The sequence below is a fragment of the Limulus polyphemus genome, unplaced genomic scaffold (genome assembly GCF_000517525.1).
Source record: "Limulus polyphemus unplaced genomic scaffold, Limulus_polyphemus-2.1.2 Scaffold3646, whole genome shotgun sequence".
Taxonomy (NCBI): domain Eukaryota; kingdom Metazoa; phylum Arthropoda; class Merostomata; order Xiphosura; family Limulidae; genus Limulus; species Limulus polyphemus.
This window is the reverse complement of record NW_013669256.1, coordinates 16,224-22,489: the sequence shown is the minus strand read 5'-3', so window position 1 is coordinate 22,489 and position 6,266 is coordinate 16,224. Positions and strand designations below refer to the sequence as shown.

Below are 6,266 nucleotides of genomic sequence, written 5' to 3'. Positions count from 1 at the left end.
TTTAAAGGTATGTATATATATATATATATCATATTATATTACAGTGACTGGAAATGAACATAATAGAATAATTCAAACAAAAATATCAAAGGATGCAGGTATTTCATATAAAGCTGAATTTTATTTAAATAATAAACTGATCAAACTTTATATCTATTTTTAAATATTACCTTACTTGAATTAACGTTGTGAAGTTTGGGAACTACGTATATAATCATAGTTGAAAAATTATATTTGTTGAAAAAAAAATGTTAAAGATGTATATATAATGCAGATTATAATGAACATGCACCAAAATTATTGTGTAAATTTAGAACTTTAACTATTGTGGATATTATTTAACTAAAATTTACGTTAGTTTTGTATAATGCCTCTAACAACGCTTTATCTGTGGAAACGCTGTTGTACTTAGTTTATTGTGAGCACAATTATTAAGGAAACAACTTGATAATCTTTAACAAAAAATATGCTCAAAAAACGCCAAACCAATGAGTCTATCTATATGAGGAATCAAACTTTGGAATTCTAGTGCCAAACTTTTAAAATAATATAATAATATTAATATGCTCAAATAGAAATTTAAAAGTATTTTATTTGTAAATATGAATATTAAACTTGGTGTGTTTTTTATCCCAACCTCACACCGGAGGGGATATTTTTTTCACTCCTGTGTGTTTTGTGTGAACAATATAATTCTAAAAAGTTTTTATCGAATTTTTATCCAATTTGACACAAAGGTAAAGCGTTTCTGAAGGATCAATTGATTAAGCTGCGGTGACTGTAGGTCAAAGGTCAACCACATAATTCGAAATTTGTTCATGTAATTTTGATTAAATTTCTTACACACCGAAGGTCAAACACTTAACTCAAAAGGGTTTCTTCTAATTTTAATCAAATTTAGTATAAAAGTAGAGTGTCCTCCAAGGACTGCCTGATTAACCTTGGGTGAATGTAACTCAAAGGTTAAGGTCAGAATGAATGTTAACCAATTTCTTTGCAATTGTAACAAACTGGGATTTTGAAAAATGTCAAAACTCGACAAAAGATCGAGATAGAAAGAGAATCGTGGCACCTAGACCTATATTTTTGAGGGCGAGGAATTGTTTGATGTTTATTTTAGGTTGTTCATTATGTGACTGTATTTCTAGTTAACATTTAACGTTCCTTAAGTCAATTTAATGTTAGATATAATATAGGCTATTTCATGTGAATAAAATGTTGTTTAAACATCTTTGCAGTTTAAATAACAAATTTACTGTTTGTTTAATTTCAACATGTAGAAATTTATTTTAGTAATACAGTTGTTGATTTTAGCAATAATCTCATGTGAAGAGGTGGAAATACAAGCCATAAGACTTCCTATACTAACCTTTTGGAAGCTAAGTTTGGTATTTAGGTTATCAAAGTTAAAAATAATTGATAATATTGTGCTTTGTTTGTATAACTATATTGCTATTTGGTTGTGAAATATTATAATATGCGATTGTACTAGCTGAGAAACAGATATCATTTGATTTCACGTATTCTTTAAGTATTTGGCAAGTTCTGCTTCAAAACAATTTCTATAAGATGTCAGACTTTATAAACACACATTTTAACATTATATCGTTGAAGATTAATCTATGTCGTGGAATAAAGAAAACATCTTCCTTCTGAAGAATCCATATCAACTTCATCTCTGAATTACTGTCACGCTACCTCCCTAGTGATCTACTTTATCTTTCCAATACTTCTTGGATAATCTATTTTATGAACAAAGTTATAAATAATAAATTGAAAAAAGGGTGGAAGAGTGGTGTAGGCAAAAAAAATCTTTATAAAGTCTTAATCTTCATTCCAATCTTTTCACGTCATGTGTTTGATGTTTGTTTTTTCAAAGCTCATAAAATTTGTAGAAAGGACAATTTTAGTAATTTTTTTCTGATTCATAAGAATTTTAAGATAAGTAAGCCTAATCTTTGATATATGAATGCACCTCACGAGTACAAAACAGGCTTAACTTACAATAAACAAATATATTCCCAAGTAGTTTGATAAATTATGGAAAAAAAACAACAAGAATTAATAAATTGTTAAAAAGCACTGCAAGAGCATATTGTTGTATTCACTGCTATAAATAACTTGGTGAAGTAGAAGTACTTTCACTGGTGAATGGATTACAACAACAGTTTGGTGACATTACTATGGCGGTTAGTAGAAAACATTGTTCTGCAGCAGCGTACAAATCTACAACAGAGTTTTTGTTGCTTTATTGCCAAGTCTGGATAATAAGAATAGTGTTTTTTTGTTGTTGTTTTTTTGCATACTCCACCAACTTAAATTTCAAATTTATTTGCTTTTGAACTTGAAAATTTAAGGTGAATTGAAAATGTTTCTAAATCATAAGGATTCGGTAAGGCTTCTATTACTCATTATTTTTTAAATAATTTATCATTATCGAATCCACTAGGAAAATTAAGTTTGTCTTCCCACAGCCCACAGTGACATTTTTCATGAGGCGTCCATGTTGTTTTCAATGGATCTCGCCAAATTTTCAGCCTGGTGAGTCTGGTGGCTCATCTATTAGTTTAATTACGTTTCGTTGAGCGCCACCTGCTAACTTTAACAACAATTCAATAATTACAGAACATCACTGAGTGAGCAAAATGTCAATAAAACAACGCTTTCTAAGTGTGAAATAATCATATATTAATGTCGTGCGAACCGTTCAGTATTTAATTGCTTTTTCCTTAAAATGATTTTAACCTATTTTGTTCCGAAGTCTAAACGTAAGATGAAATTCACCAATTATTATATTTATGAGGTTCAAATAGCATAATTATCTACATAAAATGTGTGGTATTAATGATTAGGTATATTTTCTGAATGTAACAATTTGACTACATTCAGATAGTTTAGCTTAGAATTTAATAAAAGTTAAAACTGCCTTGTTTTTTGTTATTTTTTCAGTAAATGTCCTACTTACAAAAGACAACGAAGTTGATTTATCTACATTGAATCTCATTGTTTCAGGTAATAAAACTGACAAATTACAAAATTATGCAAATTACCAAACACGAGTTTCACTTTGTATTTTCAGAGATGGCAAACTTCAAGATGGAGATGAAATACTCGCCATCAATGGCAAACCCCTGGATGGCAACATTTCACATCAACAGGCTGTAAGTGTATTGCAAAAAGCCCGTGGACTGATTGAACTTGTTGTTTCCAGGGGTGGAGAACCTGTTTTAAATCTACCGATAAGTGAAACACACCAAAGGTCTCCCCTTATTGAAATAAGAAATTCCGTCGATTTCAACATGGTGGTGAGTGAAAATAAATCTGAACAATTATTCTATAATATATGTTGCATTCTACTGTTATCTATCATTTACTAGGTTGGAGAGTAAATGTTCTCAAATCATTTTGTTACAGATGGTTATGAATTGACTGCTTATTGACGTGATTGTAGTTTTTCTTTATATTTGTGATATTGTCTGGTTCATTCTATTTAGTTTCAACTAAAAACTTAACATAAATTAAGTGGTCACGCTGAGGAAAAAACGGTTGTAGATACTCTTGTGCATAATTTTAGTCGTCTACGAATGATAAATGAAGCAGCAAGCTTGATATATTACCAGTTTTAGGAAATTTGCAGATCATTTTTTGTGAATTGTTTTGGAGATTTTGACCCAGTTGTATGCGGATAATTTCATATACTGTGCTGTCATCTCGTGGCAAGAAACGTGATTTTAGTTTTATCCACGAGTAGCTATAATTTTATTGACAGTTAGAGAGAGCGTCTGGCTCACCAGTTTATTTTTTCAGGTAATATGTTCATTGTGTTAAGTTTTAATGCGACTTTCTCGTACAGCTTCGAAGTTTCATTATTATTGCACTGATTGTACATTGGAGTTAACGAGAGAAAAAAGAAGCATTTAAAAAATTTATTATACCACATTCATTGTACTGTAATTTCAAAGATTAATTGTTATATTTCAAAGTCCAAAATAAAACTTATATACCAAAGTAAAAACGTTTTAAAACTAAATACAAATGATAATATGATACGAATTATATTCTATTGCACACTGGTATTGAAAATGTAAGTTATATTTTTGATAGCACAAGAATTGATGTTGGTCGTAGTCAGTCGAGGTATTTAGCGCCATCTGTTAGCGCATCATATTAATATTACTTCGCCTCTCAATGTATTTTTATGGTTGTCACCGAAGACACATACACTCATTATTTGTATTTTTATGGTCGTCACCAAAGATACATACACTCATTATTTATATTTTTATGGCCGTCACCAAAGATACATACACTCATTATTTGTATTTTTATGGTCGTCACCAAAGATACATACACTCATTATTTATATTTTTATGGCCGTCACCAAAGATACATACACTCATTATTTGTATTTTTATGGTTGTCACCGAAGACACATACACTCATTATTTGTATTTTTATGGTCGTCACCAAAGATACATACACTCATTATTTATATTTTTATGGTCGCGACTAAAGACACACACTTACGCATTGTCTATATTTTTATGGTCGTGATCAAAGACATACATATTTATCAAGCTTTCTGCGTCCTATTTCTACTTTAGTGGTGAAATATAAAGTAAGTAATCCGTTATACTAGCTTCTCAGTTATAACACTGTATTGAACCGTACTGGCAACCTAATTATTCATAAACTGAGCGTTGTTTATCTACACTTACTCTCTTAATCTGGAATCTAACAATCCTATCCTTCCAAGAATTTGTTGTTGCCTGGGAAAACCGCTATTAAAACATAAGAAAAGACCGTGTAGTACATTTAACATCTAAAACTGAAGAACACCACAAGAAGTTCGTGGAAATTTTTATGTCCGAGATTCGTTTTCTACGTTATTAGAGACGTAGCTTTTTTGTTTATAGTTAAACATAAAGCTACAAAAACTGTGCTGGGACAACCACGGGTATCGAAACCCGGTAGTTAGCGTTATATGCATTCAAGCTTACCGCTGAGCCCTCTGGAGGGGCAAGACTTAGTTAATATGGAGGTAAAAGAAAGCAACTTCAATGAACTTTGATACAAATAAATACAAGTAGAATAGTCAAAGAGTGCTTTGATTTCGTGAACCATTTTATTTGCTGTATATACTCCCGTTTAATTTTTATTTTTACTAAGGCAAGTTGTATGAAACGTTTCTTCAAGTTTGAGATAAACACGTACTGGTTCAACAAGAAAAAACAAACAGAAATATAGCTTCACATTTTTTATTTTTTTTGTCGGACAAACGTTGCAATTATGCCAGTAATGCGAGGGTTAAACAACCATGTACCAGTTCATATAACAGAACTATTATCGTATAACAAAAATTCGCCATTCCAGTCTACTACTTAGTTTAATTTATTTAACACATTTTAGCAATTTCGGTAGTTTTAGAACATTGTCAAACTGCGTCTCCCAAATGAACCACAATAATTTAAAAATCCAACGTTTAAGTCCCCCTAGATACATAACGGTCCCCCGGTAGGCCAGCAGGAAGCTTACGGACTTAAGACTTTAAAAACCCGGGGCTCGATTCCGCGCGATGGACAGAGCGTATTTTGCCCATTGAGTAGCTTTGCGCTAAAACAACAACAAATACATAATGTGTGAAACGAAATCACAGTCTACACCATAAGCCTTGAAACACGTACTGCGTTTAGTTGAAAAACATACAAGCTTAAAATAATAATAATAATAACAAAAGGGAATCCTCAATAGCCGCGGCACTTGAATTTCTTTTGGGTCGGATTAGAGTAAATTAATCTATAATGCTTTGGGCGGAGTCAAATACATCAGTCGAAAGGGTTTGACCTGCTGAGTCCAAAACTGTAATCATATCTCAAATCGGTCACGAGATGACGTAGCTATGAGCTAAATGTTTGCACTTGAAAAAAAAAAAATTCAGAGCCATTCTATAAGCCGCTATGACGCGGCTAAAAATATGCCCTCATATTTAGCTATCCACTGGTCTATCAATCGATTTGTATATGAATATTAGTCTATGCGATTTCGTGTTTAAGCAACTTTAATACACATCAAGTTAGCAGCATTCCTATAATGCAGTTAACAGACAAAAACAAACAAACAAGCTTTGTTGAAATATATTTTTTATTCAAATGATGTTTTAGAACAAAATTATTTTTGTACACTAGCTGATTTTATCAATCTTGTTCCTATTAGTTTGTTTGTTTGTTTTGAATTTCGCGCAAAGCTACACGAGGGCTATCTGCGCG

General features: G+C 31.5%; 1 long non-coding RNA gene across 1 annotated transcript in view; it reads right to left on the bottom strand.

Moving 5' to 3' along the window:
• LOC106469764 overlaps window positions 1-3,150 on the bottom strand; it is a 14,590-nt gene extending 11,440 nt beyond the window's left edge. Inside the window, exon 1 of the long non-coding RNA XR_001291447.2 lies at window positions 3,067-3,150. This is a non-coding gene — a long non-coding RNA (uncharacterized LOC106469764). The remainder of the gene's footprint in view (window positions 1-3,066) is intronic.
• Window positions 3,151-6,266: the final 3,116 nt, after the last annotated feature.